This window comes from Oreochromis niloticus, linkage group LG18 (genome assembly GCF_001858045.2).
Source record: "Oreochromis niloticus isolate F11D_XX linkage group LG18, O_niloticus_UMD_NMBU, whole genome shotgun sequence".
Lineage (NCBI taxonomy): Eukaryota > Metazoa > Chordata > Actinopteri > Cichliformes > Cichlidae > Oreochromis > Oreochromis niloticus.
In genome coordinates this window covers 29,272,480-29,291,381 of record NC_031982.2, presented here as the reverse complement: position 1 = coordinate 29,291,381, position 18,902 = coordinate 29,272,480, and positions in this window count along the sequence as shown.

Below are 18,902 nucleotides of genomic sequence, written 5' to 3'. Positions count from 1 at the left end.
TAAGGTTGAACCACTTCTAATCCAGCTTTTGACAAGTGTGGTGAGAGCATGATGATACCTCACACAGTAAGTTCAGGGAAATCCACTATGTTTAGCTTAATGGTGGATTTTCTGCACAGCAATGCTCATGGGCATTTTTTCCAGTTCTCATCTTTTAAAATGGTGGAATTTAAATAGAGTTTAATCATTTAAAAATGCAAAATTTGCAAAAGAAACAACACATTCTGTTGAAAAAGTAGATCGCGCTAGTCAAAGTGAATGATTCAAGGAATTATTCCCATTAACTTTCAATTAATTTTCAGTAGACCCAACGATATTTCAGCACTGATACACACCCAGAAACATTTAGCAGTGGTGAGGATGGTTTCGAATTGCTTTTTGTATTATTTAACTCCATACAAAGTTCACTATTTCTTCACACAGGTTTTTAAGGTATCTAAATAATCTAACCCTGCACTGTATGTGTATCTGCTATATACGGTCCAGTCGTTTCTCAGTAGAAAAAAAAAAAGGTTGACGTTCTTTTTAAACCCCAGAAATGTTTTTTTTCACTTGTAAGCAACACAAACAACAAATGGTACATAGGGAGACACATAGTGCACATACACTGCATTTAGTATAATAACATAAACAACCATCTCCATGTCAAGCTGTCTCCATCTCTGTAATAAGATTCAATTATTTGCCCTCTTGCATGAGCACACAGGAAAACACATGGTCTATTTCTCCTCTGTGCTTTCTTTCATTCAAAGCGACACACACAAACACACACAAACAGAAACTCTTTGCTAATAGTCAGCTGCTTCCAGTCTGTTTATAATGAGAATCTTTTGTTTTGGCTTGTTCCTCTCTGTGCGTGAAGGGAGGGGCGGGGTCCCCTCAACCTTGACCGGGTGCCTCAGTGCTGCTTTTCAGTTTTGAATAGATAGGAATAGATTACATTCTTCATGGGTATTGAACGGTGGTGAACACAGTATCAGTAGATCATGTGTGGTCTTGTGACAGAAATCGTTCTGAATCAGTTGCAAAGCAAATAATGTTTGCTGGTTAAGAACTGCAATTTATATAATAGATGACAATACATCTGGGAGAATAGGCTGAAACTCACAGATTAGAAAACAAAATTGTTTTTCTTGTTCTCTTTGGAAGAAAATCTTAATTTATTTTACCCTTCATTCCAAACACAATAAAAGTTCAAATGGATTCATTAAAATATATCCATAGGTGCCAAAAGTTTAGCTTAATTTTGTATGCATCTTGGGTTTGATAATTATGTAAAACATAGTGATATAGCCTTAGTGAAACACATAAACAGGCTCAAAGTGAGAAGTGCTGTTTCTTATTTAGGATTATTATCTTTCAGAAGCTTAAACCAGCATTAATCAAGCAACATGTTGTGTGTTACATCAGAACTGCAATGATTTTCAAATTGAACATCAAGCAATTTTAATCTTATAAATCTTCTTTCGGGTCATTGCTGTAATTCTGACAATCACTGTATGTATAAGTAATTCCTGCTGCAATAAGATACACTTAGAGAAAAGGTAAACAGGGTTATATTCTACCCACCCATTCCTTTTCAGGACAAACATAACTGAAGCTGAAGAGTCAGATTTTTTTTTTTTAATGATTTAGAGGGAATTAAATGAAAACTAATATGTTAATTATTATTAGGCTTTCCATACATTTATTAAGTCGATAGAAATGTTCATATGTCCCTGCTGGAAAAGTAGCCAAATGTGCTGTTAATTTTCTTTTCTTTACTGTTGCTTGTTTTCAGGCAACCAATCATAGATAACATGGAGTGATTACCCCTCCCAAAACAGAGGAAGGTTCTAATATAGTTAATGTTAGGAAAGCATATTTTACCCCAGTCAGGATAATTCCTAAACCTCCACAGCTAGCTGGTTTCTAAAAGCTAAACAAACAGAGTAAAGAAAATTAAAATAAATTCAGTTCAATTTGACTTATACAGCACCGAATCACGGCACAACAGTTGCCTCAAGGCGCTAAATAAATTCTTCAGAAAAAGAAACTTAAAAGTCCAAAAATAATATGAAACTATTAAGAAATTATTGATAACAAATGGGCATAAAACCCTGTTCTCTCAAAAGACAAAAGTCTTGTGGATCATGTGATATTTAATTAATTCAATTCAATTCAGTTTTATTTATACAGCGCCAAATCACAACAGTCCCCTTAAGGCGCTTTATAGCGTAAGGTAGACTCTACAACAATTTCTTGGTTCTTAAGTTTGGAGCTGTGATGGAAAGGCGCAGCTTGGCTTCTGATATTCCAGCCAACATATGATTTAAAGTGTGTATATGATGGGGACTGCTTTCTTGGTGTGGTCATGTGTAAAAATCATTTCATGCACAGAGTAGCAACAGCTTAACTCATAAAATATCAAGTGACCCAGTAGTAAACAAGCATCACAACCACACGCACTGAATAATGCCCACAGAGCCAATATGAACTACTGCTTCAATTTTTCTTCAATTTGAATCAATTTGTCCTTGTTGCTCCTTCGGGTAAAAGCGAGAAGGATGCGAGGCGAGGGTGTAGAGGGTGAGGGAGGTGGTAAGGGTGCTCAACAAACACTCTGAAATCCTTGAGCGCACACCCAGAAGCAGCAAGGGACTACACAGAGGAAAGACGGAAGACATTCATCGGCAGGAAACTCCACAAAAATCTGCTTCTGTTTACTGTCTCTGTAATAATCCGGAAAAGGCCCCAATTAAAAATTTTACAAGGGAAAAAACAATAACACCTTGCAAAGGTCCAGAGGCAAATCCCACGGGAGCATCTGAGAGTGCAAAGAGTGGTCCAAATCCTTGGAGCCAAAAGATTCCAGCAGCGGCTCCGTTTTAGCAGTCAGGGGAGGATAAGCATGATTTAGATGATGTTTTCTGTCAGCCGCTGCTTTGTTTGTTAGCTGCATATATTCACAGTCATGGACATACATTACATATGGCCTCAGAGGACATGACATTGACTTACATTCATTTCCTGGAGGCATACACTAACCCCAATTAACCCCAATGCCTAACACTCACTCAAGAACATGTCTTAAAAATAACTTACGTTTTCCTCCTCAAAAGGGAAAATAAATCCCCAAATTGTGACCCTAAAAATATTTTGAGGATCCCATAACATGAGTAATACCTGGATCTCAAACACACACTTCCTCACACATTGCATTTAGCTACGTGCATACATATAGAGCTGTATGTATCACTTAAATGTGCAGCGACAAGCATGAATGTGAACATAGAGTAGAAAATCCTAAAATCTAAGTATACTCTGAGAGGCACATAAATACATACAAATATAGTAGTATATAGCTCTACATACAATCCAATTGATACAATTAATAAAAAAAATCTCATTTTTTACATAGGACTTAAACATTTTCATCATAGTTCTCTGACGAAGGTGAGTTAAGGATACACAATCACCATGCATTAATCAAACCGTGTCCAAGGTCACACGCACTACACTGTGGTAATAACTTAAAAGAATTTTCCAGTTCACACCAAATTTTGAGAAAAAGTCCTGGAGGTACAACAAATAACAGAATTCTATGAATTCTTCCAATAAAAAAAGAGTGGGCTGCTGCTGCTAACAGCTTCAGAGGTATGTCTGTTTTTATAGTGTTAGTTCAGAGAAATAGGCCAGTGACACACCATCAACTGCTTTGTAAATGTCAAATTAAATTAAAGTACAAATCGTCTTGTTTTCCAAACAGAAAAGCACTTTGTCACATGTGCACTAACAAATGCACCTAGTAAATGTGAGCCCACAAGTGCACTTCTTGCAAAACGCACACAATGACAGAGACATATCCACATATAGAAATATTCAGCTGCATGGACTTTGGCCAGCTTCTACATGCAGGGACACTTATCTCAAGTGATAAAAGTGCAGCAATTTTCTATGAAATCTCCCACCATTTTCTAAGAGTAAAATGGTCCAATTTTCTACTTATCACATCACAGCTGTTTCTGAAAACCACCCACAGCCCTTCGGCTTTCCTATACATCAATTCGCATGTTTATCTTGTAAAAATACAAAGGTATTGCTACATGTATAGCTTTCAAGATGATGCATGAAAGTGATCAATTTGCATATAATTTATATTAACGAGGCTTAGTGTGAGTGCTGATAGCATTTTTATGTTTTCAAAGTTTTGATGAATGAATTAAGCCTTACTTTTAGTATTAGGCGTGCATACAGCTGCTGAGGGCTAACAGGCCAAAGTATGCCAGTGTACTTATAGGTAGATACTCGATTTTACTCTCAGGGGACATGTAAATCAGTACAACTCAACAAGGACCCACACGGAGCTTTGTAGGGATCTGTGTGCTGACAAAGAAAAAGTGAGCGTAACACTAAACTATGGCACAGAAAAGAAATGGAGCAGCAAGAAGCGAGCTTGTACCGCTGTTATATAATTAATATGTCAAGCATAGAACCCAGAGGCCAAAAATAGTGTTTCTGCCCAGCCTGGGGAGTTGTGGCGCAGGGGCGTTATATGAGATGGGAGGAAAGGTCCAAGGCCCAGTATAACGGTGGTCTAATAGTGCCAGTCAAGAATTTGTGACATTGAGCAGCCACGTGCAGTGTGTAATCCCTGACACAGTTGGCGGTGCTTTGCTGACATGACATCCAGAGTCAAGAACTGGGAGAAAAGTGCTGATCTGTTCATGCAGTTTCCTCTTGATAGATGAAGTCAAAAGACTTTCTGATGGAACCTTCATTTGTCACCTGCTGTGCATTTTATATAATCATCTGGATGACAAAAATCTTGGCTACAAATTATGGCAGAGTAAAACTTTGCGTTTTTTAAAAAAACGAAAAAAACGTGGGACAATATTAAATTACTGCTAGCAGTGCTAGAGTCAGCTTTCTCGTAGTTGAAGGTCCAAACAATGATTTGAAAAAGAATAAGTCATGTCAGGAATGTCATGAGGATCTGAACCCTAAAGAGTTGTTGGTGTGATTTAAATTTTGGTTCTCTTGTAGAAAACACAAAGAGCCCTGAACACCTCACGTCTTTGCCTCTTTGTGGAACACAATGTTGCTTCAAGTTCGACCAAAAAAAATGCATTTGAAATCCAGAAATAAATCCAATTGAGATTTCACAGGTGAACAGATAAATACTCTTAGACTATTCAGTGAGACAATGACAGTCACTTTACTCCAACTACATGTAAAACATTGAGCTGAGTGAAAATCTAATAAAATATCCCCAAAGTAGATATTTAATAGTAACTCTCACAGTCTCCTCTGTTGTGTTCTCTATCCTGCCAGCAAATTATTTTCTCTGTCTTTGCATTTTCTTTCTTCTTTTATTTCCTTACCTTACAGCCTTCTATCTGCATTTCATGGCTCCATGTGTTCCTTTAAATTTCCACTAATTTGCACTTATCATAACACAGCACTCACTCACTGGCAGCTGAAAAGAGCATCAGCTTAATTCCAGTAATGCAAATGTAAAATGCTTTCAGCCGGGTTTATGGAGCATGTGGAATCTTTACCCAAGAGAAAACACTGTAAAATCAACTGTATCCGGTGTGTGACTTATCTCCAGATCAGATCAATGCCCCCCCACTTCAGTCAGCGAGCAAACCACATTACAAATGAATGAGTAGATGTCAGGCGAGATCATTGTTTGGCTAATCATCTGTCAAGAACCGACATTGATTGAGTTGTCTTTCTCCTTGATTAGGCATGACCCATTTCTACCCCAACCCCCACTTCCTGCCTGCACATACAGTACATCCATACATCTATACACAGACTGTAAAATCAGGGGCATTTACATTAGCATATCCCACAAACCCCTCACAGTCATACACATAGATGCAAACACAAAGAGACATACACATTGGTGCAGAAATACGAGTAAGCGCACCAACACACATACTCAGAAGCACGGGCATTCGACTGGCGATGTACACTTGCAAACCCACCCACCCGCATAAAAAAGGACACACTGAAGGCACAGATAAGACACCAGTTGTCACGGTGACACCATTCACTCACTTTGTGATGCAATTCCCTGATCCTCACAGAGTTGAAAAACAGCATCAATCAAACTGCAACATCCAAAACGCCTGGGAGGAAATTCATTCAAACTGTGCTCGACCCCTCTCTCAATTCTCTAAAAGGCAGTTTACCAAGCCAGTGCCGTCACACAATATTTGGACAGTGGTTGCCAACAGCGACACTGACACACTGCTATGTTAGAGGCCAGGAGACATGTAGGAGGAAGGCAAGAGCATTTCCATGAATGTCTGAAAAATCTTTTTAAATGGTGAAACGGGTTATTTGGTGCTTTGGAGAGTTTTGTTTTTACAAAGACAGATTTGAATGGAAGTCGGTTTGAAACGTTCTCCCAAACTCATCTTTGTTCATCTTCACACATCTAATTTCATCACTTTTGTGTATTCCAGTGAGTGCGATCATGGTTTCCAAGGACAAGCCTGAAAGTGTTCCCCTGATTATTTTGAAACTGCAAAGGCTCACAAAAGACTCATAGTTCTTGGAAAGTAACCAAAAGCTAAAATATTGCCCCCAGATATGCTTAGGTGACACATTTTATAGCCTCATTTTAGGTTTACTGAGCCCATTACATGTCATTCTGTTTTTCAGAGCACTGCTATGTATGGTTATCTTCATAGATCGTGGACTAACACACAATCAAGAACCTGAAAATGTGTAAGTTAGAAGAAAGAAGTGGACATATAGCCGCTCTTCTTTTCACAAAGCATATAGTGTGTATAATGTGATTGTATTTCATTGCGCGCTCATTCTGTACTGGTTCCATTAAAATGCAGCTTTCATGGCAATATACTACATTTCCACAGATCTCTCTAATGTTAACATACACACTTTGCTTTTCTCTCCCCACACAGAAAAGTATTTTCTGATTTAAGGCCAACAAGAAAAATGTCATTGTCCACATCTTCCAAAACTGTTACAAATAGAGGCAAGTTGAAAAAGGGGGTAAAAGTTTTCTTTGTAGATAAATGGCCTAATGATCAGTATACTGCCCTCTGGGACTCTGAGGTTTAGTACTCTAACAATATAGTAAAAGATCTTATATGGAGTATCAACCTTTCAAGATTGCTTGCAACTCATGTAGTCAAGACAGAAATCAGTAAATCACAGGGAACCAGACTCACTGTTAGAATAATGAATCAAAACAGGAATCCAAAACTTACACTAACACCCAGAGTAACAATAAAACCTCAATAGAAACCTAAACTGAAAGAATTAAAACATCATCAAACATGAAACCATCATATATGATTTATGTTTTAATGTCTTTGTGCTGCGGCATTCGTTTATTTTCATTGACAAAAACCAAACAAACAAACAAACAAAAAAGCGATAATTATTTCTTGTCATATGCATACTGTTAAAATGGTAGGTGCATATTTTATTAGGTCAGCATGTGTGTAAGTAAAAAGCTTACATACTCATAATAGTAATATTAAACATGGTCATCTCAGACTCACAGCACTAGCTGTGAGCATAGCAGCCTCATCCATCTGTTGTTCAAATCTTATGACTGAAGGCTACAGCCAAGATGAAAGCTGAGTCAAAGGAAGAGGAAAGGCAGCTACGGGCTGAACAGTGGGTTGCACCAAAGTGCAGGATCACATAAAAGAGAACTATTTTTGATGTCTGAATTACACAGAGATACTCTGGCAGAGTCTAGGAATAGTTGAAAATGAACAATAACTATACAGAGCATAAAGTCCTTCCATAACAGTGTAATGATTATATACACATAATTATGTGATGGGATACTGGAAGTAACAATTTGGATATTTGCTGACTTAATTCCACAGTTTTATTTTTTCTCCACTTTAAAAATGTTTAGCAGCTTTCACTATGTTAATGCTAAACTAAGCTAAGACCCCTATTTAGTGGCTAAAGTCATCATTTTTATATTAGATTTAAAAACTAAACCATTCTATCGCATAATAGGCAATTTGGTACTGAACCTGACTGGACGCTGACTTACTTACTCTGAACCTTTGTGAAGCTCTTAAACATCCCGGAGACTTTTTCCTGCATTATCAGTTTAATATGATGGGCACTTTGCTTACAGTGTTTAAAGTTGTTTCTGAATCTCACTGTCAAATATTCACTACTAATTTGTGGTGACCTTAATATTATTTTATTTTCAATGAAGAATCTTCAGTATATTGAAGTTAAGCTACCCCGTGGCTACAACTGCTGAGCATATCTTACAAACTCTGATTTAGAATCTGGTCCTACCTTTATTTTAGTGTTCTGCAAACATCAGGTGGGTTATATTTGCATCTAGCACTAAATATTCGTATGCACTGTATCTCTTTGTGCATTTTCTGTGTCATTTTTTTCTGTTGTGAAGATAGCTGACTTGTTAGAGTCATTTAATTTTCATTTATAAATGCTTCACACAACTACCTACTAACAGTTAACTAACAACTAGTAACTCCCTGATTTCACCATGAATTACAATATGAAATAAGTATTTTTAAAACTTCAATTAATACACTCACAGATGATGAGCTCATATCTTCATCCTTCTATATTTAAATGTGCATCTAAATACTTTGTTAATCACTTCTATACATATTATAAATGATACCATGAGGACTTCACATAAATGAGCTTATTAATCAAGAATAAACATTTATATTTGTATACATTTGCATTTAAGCACTTATTAAATTATCCAGGTCCATATCTGCATGTTTTTTCAACAATTGCAATCTTGCTCTGTCAAAAAGTGCAGTTTTCACTTAGCTTTAAATAGACGTTCATACAGAAGTTGAAAAAAATAAAACTCAGAAAGTTTATCCTTTTAATTCTTTACCTTTAGGAAAGGATGAAAGGAGTTGATATGTTATCGTAAAATAGTTGATCTTAGATGGTTTAACGCACCATCACTATAATAAGCTCAGGTCTTTGGAGATACAAAAATCCCACAGAGAATTCAAGAGCCGGTCCCAGACTATCATCTATGATTCATCTGGGTAACCAAATGTCAGGTTTATCTTCGATGTACATGAGTGTTGGTCGGGAAATGTTTCTTATCTGCCGTTGCTGGTGTTTTTCTCCTCAGTGCAGAGTAACACTCCGTGGGTGCCTGAGGGGAAAAAAATGGGCAGAGGTCACTTTTGTAGTTGGAAGTGTTGTGTTCAAGGACACTTGAGCAGGGAAGCTGCTGGCTTTTATCAATGTCTGAATGAAGCCTCTGTGTTAAATACAAAGATGCATTGTGGTTAATGTGCTGAGCGAGTTTCATGACCCGTGAGTTTTTAAAAGATTAGAACATGCTTCTAGAATCAGAATCAGAATCAGAATCAGAAACTTTATTGTCATTGTCACAGGTACAACGAAATTAAGAAAGGTCCCCGATCATTGCGTCATCCCTAACAATATCAAAATATATAAATAAAACAATAAAATTTCAATAAATAAAATAAACAAAATAATAAATAAAATAAACAAAATACTTAAAATACTAATAAGACATATCAGTAAACATTCACATACATTCCCACATACATGCTTCAGACCGCGAATGGGTTAACACAAGAGTGGCGTGATGGACATTTTTTTTGCAGTATTCAGATGTGTTATTGCAGTTGGATAAAAGCTGTGTTTGAGTCTATTAGTCCTTGAACTGATTGCCCTGTACCGTCTGCCTGAGGGCAACAGTTCAAACAGGGAGTGGCCAGGATGTGAGGTGTCGAAAAGATGGTGAAATGAATGGATATTTCCTGCAAAATGATTCCCTCCCACATGACCTGGGCTTATTCTGAGTGTACACATTGCTGCAGATGCATGTGCTGAAGTTAGAAAGTCACTTTCAGTTTTAGCTTTGTTGTGATATGATAGGACTTTTAATCTGTGGTGAAACAAAGCTCAATATCTCTCTGTCTTTACTTCAAGGCTGACTATGTACTGTACCAGTATTGCTTCTGTAAGCATTGGGTTTGGCTTTGGGACCAGCAATTTATCATCTTTGACTGATGATGACAAACCTTCTTTTAAAGTACTTGTTTGTGTTGCAGTATAGAGTTGCAGAGCGGGCAACTTTACACTGAAAGAATTATAGGCACAAACCATTTAGTTTGACTAAATTTGAAAAGACATTTGACTGATAATATGTACACTTAACAAAGTAAAACAGTATTGAGTTTGTCTTCACGCATGATGTGAATATTATTACCATTAGAAATTAGATTAATTATGCAAATTGCAAATTGTTCCTTTAAAGAGTGAATTTGCTGATACAAATATCTCAGAGTGATGCTTCATTTTATATTATATTTACATCAGAACCCCTCAGTTGCCATAGATTCAGCACCCTGGACAGCGATTTTGATGGTCACCATCTAAAAGTTGGTTTTTGTCCAACATGTGTTTTTCTGGACTGTTTTGATTGCTCAGAAACTGTTTGCAGATTTAGTAGCAGCAGTTGTAGTAAAGTAGTGAATGAATAATCAGTCAGTAGCATTTTATTGTTTAGCTCGTTGTGGTGGAGCTAGTTTAATTTACTCCATAACCTACAGGCTTGTGTTCAGAAAGGAAAACAAAAAGCATCTGAGATTTTTAATTGATGCTGTATAGACAAAGAGAATAATATTATATGCTGTTTATTTACTTTTTTATACTTTAAAAACAAGACAGCAAGTCTGTGAGCTGCTGGTTTAAAATACAGCTCTCACACAAAATGCTGCCAAATAGGAAAACTGAAAGTTGGCTGTTGTGTCTCTCAGCAGCTCTCACTTGCAAGATCTAGAACTGGTTGCAGGAATATATAAGATAAGCTTTGCAACTCTTTAAAGAACCAGACACTGAGAAATCTTTATTCTCTGTACTGCAGCAAATCAGCATCTAAATCACCTGTTGTGTAGTCAAATATTTACGGCTAGTCAATTTCTAAACTATTATTTGATGAAAGAAGTGTGTCAGCTTGTGCCACCCACTGGATATTGTAACTGGAGAATATTAGGATATTCACTGTGCAGTGCTCAGTGTGGATGCTTGATGCTTGCTGTCCAAATAGCTTTAAATATATCCACTGAGTGCAGTGGTTGAGTATTCTGGCCTGTGGTGTAACAGCTCAATGGTCTGACTTCCGTCTGCCCTGCTGCTCTATATCAAGTGTTGAAACACTTGTCTAAATGATAAATGATAGCTGTGAGAGAACTACATGTGAGAAAAGTATGGGTGTGTTTCACAAACCTTTACTCTCAATGAGTGATGCTGGCCAGCTGCCTACACTTGCATTCAGACTGTCAGTGTGGGTTTGCACAAAATCTAATACTGCCTCTGCCAAAGTGCTGCAAAACTAATGGATGATGTCTGAAAGTGACACAAGTCAAATTGCTGTTGGCAGACATGCAATAGAAAGAAATAAGCTAGAGTGATGCTTGTATTTGATGCTTCAAAAGGCTTAGAGGCCTAAATGTTTCTATTGAAACTGGCGGTTCAGCGGTTGATTTCAGTGGTTACAGTAGATAGTCCTCTGTGGTTGATAGCATAGAAAATCAGAAGATGCATGTTTTACCCTCCCAAATTGCTCAGTCATCACTCATGGGGAGATCCAAACATTGATTAAATTTTACTTTATATAAAAATTCTCCAGCAGTATTGCCTACACTATATCTTACATTGATGGTGCTTTTTAAAAGGAAGTAATGCATATGATGTTGCATACGGCGTCTTTGTTTCTTCTGACTGATTATCTCATTCGGTAAAACATACTTTACCTTTAACAGAGAACTATAACAAGCTGATACAGAATATGTTAGGGCAGAATGAAATGGAGTCATTTTTAATGTTACATAATAGAAAAATAGCATCCTGTAAAAGGTTAAACTGTTCTACCAGACGTGAATATTGATCATCCTGCCCTTTTACTTTTTGGTGAATTATAATTAAAATGAAGCTTTTGTTGTTATTGTATGTTTATCCTTGGCTAATGTAATTGGAAGCTGAGGCTGTGCGGCTGCCATTTTAAAAAAATTAACCCCCTCATCATCAGATAAATATTTCATTAAGCATTTTTTAACCTTATATTACACACTAAGAAAGGTTAAAGTTGAACTACGACATTGTTTTAGAGTAAAACAGTTTCCCAGTATAACCAGTCTAATCTGTAACCTCCCACTACTCCATATTTTCACAATTTAAAAACAAATAATGTGCTTCCGCATAATTTACTAATTAAACCCCTGACTTAACTGATGTCATTGTTTCTCATATTGTTTTCATTTAGCTTTATTTAAGATGTTTGATTTCAAGTTGTATTTAATGTTTTGGATTCTGTAACAAAGTAACTGATTCTTTTCATTTAGAAACCAATGAAAAGTGACCACAAGCAACAAGAAAGAAGGGTACATTTACATTTTGATAGAAGAACTCACTTTTATTTTAGTATATAAGCCAATGGAAAATGTAATGATCCATTCAGGAAAAGTGTGCTTGTACAATCACACACCCTGTGGCCACACATCAACTCATCCTGTGCACTCACTCAGTGCTGCTGTGCACATATTGAACTCCATTTTTTTCACAGGTCAGCACAAAGGTTGATACAGCAGAATAAGGCTGTTTCAAAGTGTTGCCATTTTTTGATCCACCTCCTCCTAATCCCCCCTGAGAGCAGACTAGCTGTAACATGGACCATTAGCTAAAGAATGTTGAACATAACCATACCGGTTGTGCCAAGCCAGTCAAATCAAATAACTCCTTTTACAAGCACTGCTTCACAATACGCTCCTTCTTTCAGGCCCACCGCCAGGCTCATGTTGATTCTGCTGGAGCCTTGAGAACGGGGCCATGTTAGACTTGATTTATGCAGTCTTATTGGAATTCCTTTACGACCGAGTGGTGCGTATGAAAAAGGATGAATTCCTCAAGAGGGAGTTCTTGACTGATAAGGGGCTATTTGCGATAAAGATCAAGGAGGGCCTGCTGATGATCACGGTGATGTGAGGGAGTCCAACTGGAAAGAGTGGGACGTTACGCAAGACTCAAGAGGTGATGTCTGCCAGAAAGCCATGAAGAGTTTACCCAGAGGGGTGAGGAGCTGCGAGAAGAGCAAGACAAAGCAAGAGGAATAGAGAACAGCCTTGCACCTCAGTAGCTGAGAAATTTGGTTTTAAATTATGGATATCAGTTTAAAAAAAATAATTAAATGTTGTGGGTTTACAGCTTGTTGCTACTTTGCAAAAAATGCTATTGTTTAAGATTCAAACCATTTTAGGGAGTTTAACTGGTCTTTAAGAGGCAATATTTGGAAATGTGTTAATATATTTTACATTTCTGTTGTCAGTGACAGTCAACATAATTTAAAAAAGGAGACATCTCTTTAAAATTTAGATACTGCCCATCACATATCTAACTTCTTCGTTAACTGTATAGAACCTCAAAACTAGTGGTTTGGAAAAAAATTATACTCAACTGCATGTGATCAGAGACGGAGAGCCAAATATTATATTTTTTTAAAATAAATCGGTTGGTACACAACTAATTATGCCTGGAGGAATGTTGAAAGAGACGAGACACAGACGGCACATAGATGATCTGGTTGAGTGAGGAGAAGACGAAACATGTTTCTAAACTTAGATACTTTTGTTACTACACTAAACGTTTGTTAGTAACTCTAAAATCTTCTGCAGGAAAGTTTATAGTGTAACTAGCTTAAGCTTTTACAGCACAGTCATTTAAATACTTGGAAATGTTTAATTTCAGCCTGAGGGTATTATAAGCCTTTTTGTGTTGTTGTTGTTTGTTTTTTTAAATTTTTGTTTATGTTTTTTCATATGTTGCAAATTAAAGTCAATTAAGTTACCATATGGCGGGATTCGAAGTTAAGTGTTGATTACTTTCCACATTTGCACAACTGCTGGGATCTGCTAGTATGAAGAGTGATGTAAATTTCATGATCAGATGGGATGACCGGATGCCTAGGTGGCGGATTTCAAAAAAAGTGAATTGATTACTCCCCCTTGGGTCTCCAGCTGTCCCTGTCCATACGCATATCTGAGTATATTCAAGACTTTAAGGTTAGGGTTAGTGTTGGAGCTTTGATGACATGATGTTGCTATGTGTGAAGTAGCCTTATCTTCATTGACTGACTGATAGAAATCTGGTTTTACAGCATCACAGAGAGGGAAGAGAGGTCAATTTGGCTGTGCACTGGCAAAATAGAGTTTCTTGCTGTGATAAAAGGTTTAAACAACGCATGCAATCTGTTGTTCATTCATAAAATGAATGAATACATAAATAAACAAACTATTAGCTACTTAACAATGGCATTGTCATTGGTGTTCAAGGTGTATCCTAGCAAATACTCACTGTCTGCTAAGCCCATTAACACTGATCTATGACTCATTTAAGCATAAAAACACACTTAACTCAAGAAATGATCCACTGTTGTCCCTGTCTTAGGAAAAGAACAAATGATAAATTCTGTGTTTCTGACAACCTGTTGCAAAAACACATAATTTATTCACCTTTCTTTAGTTTAACACAGAAAAATGCCAAAGTTAATAATTTGAAGGGCACAAAATAGTTCCCTTGCACCAATAAGGTGATTCCCAAAGGGCTATTAGCCAAAAACTTGCCATATCTGAATATGGTATATAGTATATCTTTAATAAGCTTCACAAGTGGATGACAAAATAAGATGTAGCAGATGAACAGCCTCTCAAAGCCACGTTCTTAAGAAATGGGAAAAAATCCATCAAAGCGTCGACAGAATCAGTCTCATCAGAAAGAGTCTCATTGGAAGGATGACTGTCAAACATGGAAGCAGGGAGAAAAGGCTGAGATATGCTAAATTAAACAAGAACTGGTCTTAAAATCAGTCACAACAGGGCTTATACGATGGTATGTTTTGGCATATACGCTGTTTTTCTATTCATTTTTCAAAACACTTCAATAAATTCCTTTGACTGTTACAGTTATAAACTCTCCTAACTGTCCAATCCCTTAAATTCTGTGCATTAACTGTTGTTTTAAACAAGTGTTTACTGAAATGACTCAAAAAAAGATTTATAACCAACTTCATCACTGAAGTGTTGCCAACCCAGTGAATTTCACAAGTCCTTTAGTTTGTCCTTTAACTGTCTGTCGAGTTTTCAGTAAAATCCTTCTATATACTGGCATCTCGCCAAAATAGTCATTATTCCCACAGACCAGCTGGTGTCTGTGATTCCTACAGCCAATGTATGTACTGACAGAAAAAGTTAGTTTTAAATTTGTATTAATTTTCTTAACACAATAAGCAGTTACTTTTTGGGGGGTAAAAAATGCCCACCAAAAAACACTGTTACAATTTCACTCTGTAAGTCGGGATTTTTTAAAAAAGCGAGCGCACTATATTCTCCGTACACACAAAACACAGTTTCATGGTCTCTTCTGGCTATAAATAACAAACATCACCCACAGATGTAGCTCTGGGGATTTACCCTGCTGTCACATGTCAACATAAATATGTTGGTGAAACTCACCTGTAGCCACAAGGTGTTTATTCAGCTGTATGCCTGTCTGTGAAAATAGTGGCATAACAGTCAGTGAGAGTCATGTGAAAGTGTTGACACTGGGGTTTTACTGCCACATATTTCCTCTCCTTCTCCAATGTGTTTTATCTGATAAAGACAAAACACCATAAAATAACAGAGGTAGAGCTGCTCTAGAGCCACAAGAATTATCTGAATTATACTGAGATAAATGTTTTTCATATCAACACGTAGTTCTCTGAAAATAGCATGCTTTTCAAATCTAACTGGAAGTCTAGCAATGCATATCAAGAGATTTAAAAAAAAGTTTGGATTATCTACCTACTGTGACAGTGCAAGACACAGTATAGCAGTGAATCAAACTAAGCCTGATTGAGCCCCATGAGTGCACGTCTTGCCACCAGAAGTCTGCTGTCCCTGTTTTACTCCAAGAACAAGGTTTTTCCAAGTGAGGTATGTTGTTTCTTGCCGAAGATCCCATTTCAAGGGTTTTTTTTTTAGAGGAATACTCAAATGAGAAGAGCCTCTCTGGAGGGTTTTCTGAGAAGATCTGAGGTATAAGCCAGACCAGACTATTATTATGCTGGAAGAACAGTTATAATGCATTCTTACTACCAAACAATCACATACAGATGCTTGGCCAGGACCACCTTTCATCATGTTTTAGTCCCTGGGTGCTACTTAAATGTGATTTTTCAACATTCAGGGTACTGCATAAGAATATCATTTTACTAGAATGTGTTTCTTGATAAGAAAGAGAGTGGGTTAATCACACTTAATCACATGGCTTTCAACTACATTATAGGAGTTCCACTTTTTACCATATGTACTATTTTTTCATGTATTTTCCCCTATTTTCCTAGCAAAATAAAAGAAATGAGGGGTGGTTTAAGACTTTTGCACAGTATTATACTTTTTGGCATGCAAGTAATCCCACTGTCACACCTGTAGTCTGTGACTGGTGGGGCATTTGCATTTGCACACAGCAGGGTTAGAACTTGGCAGCCTCGAGGAAACATGAAATTTGATTTTGTTTGGATATAATCCAAGTCTATGTCGTACACACAGACACACACACACATACATACACACTTTTTATGACCTTGATATGATTGATGTTTGAATAAAGTTAATCATTTAAGCAAATTCTGTATCTTGCACATCTTTAAATGCTATGATTAATGTATATCTGCATCAATAACGGTAGCATTCAGTGTTACAGTTTCAGTCTTTGTATGGTTTGTTGGTCCATCACTTTGGACTAGACTGAAATATCTCAACAGTTAATGGAAAAAAGTCATCAATGAATGACTCCTTAATATTAGGTGTTGCTACCTGTGTCACCAAGAGGTATAAATTTGCGGATAACCATATTAGTTTTCTAGACACACGGGGTCACATTAACAAAATGTGACACATTCTGAACAGACATTCAGCCCCTGTAATGATGAAAAGGATAACTGTGGTATTCTCTGGCTTTAACTCGGTTTCAGTTTTTTCAAATCCAGTTGAAAGAAAATGCTTAACTAATGGCACCCTGTCAAGTTTTGAAGTCTCCCCGACAAACAGACTTTCCAGTAAATATCACACCTTCAGCCAAAGAGAAGAAACTAATTACTTGTATAGAGATTTTCTGTAAATAAAAGCTACTCTCTGGGGAAAAATACTCTTCGCTAGGCTTTTTTTCTTCTGTAGTCTTCAGTGTCTTGTATGCTGAGTCACAATTTGTGGCAACACAGATGGCTAACAAGGCAACAAACAGATGTCATCATTTTAAAGTGAACTTAGAAATTAAAGTGAGAGCAAGATTCACAGTAAACTAAATATTAAATTCGACAGGGTGAGGAACTCTACCCAGATCTGTGTTTTAAAGGAACAAAAATGAGATGAGAGATTGATTTTTACCCTTTGAAATGGCCTGTCAGTCTGTAAATCTCCTTCTGCTGCTTTGAACAGCCCATCATTGGAACATGATGTAATATTTCAATCAATAAATCAGGGTTTTGCTATACTTTTGGGATCTTGATCTATCCTCACCTTTTTTGTTTTCATTAAAATGTTACTTAAGCCATCAGATATTACATCAAGTACAGAACAGAGGAAGCAAATGAAAGCCAGTCTTGCTGAAGATCCAGACTTTGGAAAAACACCTGCAGCCTCTTGATTAAAGAAATGTTTTTGAGTCTGTGAAGGTTCACAGTCATCCAGGTCATGGTAATCCAAGGAGCTTGGAAAGAAAAGTGGTCGCTCTTTAAAAATTTTTGAGGCTTAAAGGTCAGTGCATTGCTGAGAATAATTTATGATTTGATTTTTTAAAAATAATATTAATCAACATTTAACTATTTCATCAATGGCAAAGACATTACTCTTTGATTCATGTTTTGCAACACTATTTAAGCTAGATATTGTATTTATCTAGACATCAAACTACTATTGCTGAGAATAGAAGCATTGATCACTGCTGTCAATGGTAATATGGTATTATATAAAAAATTTTTTTGTAAGACATTATGTATATTGGAAATAATAAATGAAGAGACTCAAAACAGTGTATTATTGTTGAGGGAGGACCCAATTGCAGACAGGGAAGCAGACAGGACTAAGGTTAAACAAAAAGCTGGTAAACATGAATACAAAAATCAAGCAAAGGCGAACAGGAGCGACACTAAACTGAAACCTAAACTGGGAAAACTAAACTATGATAAGTGTGACTAAACTGTGGTAACTATGAAAACAGACATGAACATGATTCTGCCCAGGAACATGTGAGAAACTGTGATGAGGAAAAACGAGAAGGGGAAACATGAACACGACGTGAGCAGAATCATGAAATACATGAAATACATGGGACTTGATGTGATGGAGGTAACACAGACGACCTGACAAAGACTGAATGAAAACACAGATTAATACACACAAGAGGTGATCGGGGGAAGTGGAAACACAAGGGGAAACAGCTGACTCAAATAGTCATGACGCCACAGGGAAAAGTAAAACTAAGCACAATGAACATAGAAAGACTTTCAAAATAAAACAGGAAACATGGAGACATGATCTGAGAGACATGACACAAGGGACAGAGGGAGAGAGGGAGAGGGACACAGAGGAGAGAGACACAAGGGGAACCTACATAGACGAGGAAGCACAGAAAAACAAGACTCAACCAAGACTAATAATAATAATAATAATAATTATAATACTAATACTAGAACTTAACGTTATCTCATAAGCAGTGTTGGTCAAGTTACTTGAAAAAAGTAATCAGTAACTAATTACTGATTACTTCCCCCCAAAAGTAATCCCATTACTTTACTGATTACTTATTTTCAAAAGTAATTAATTACTTAGTTACTTTTT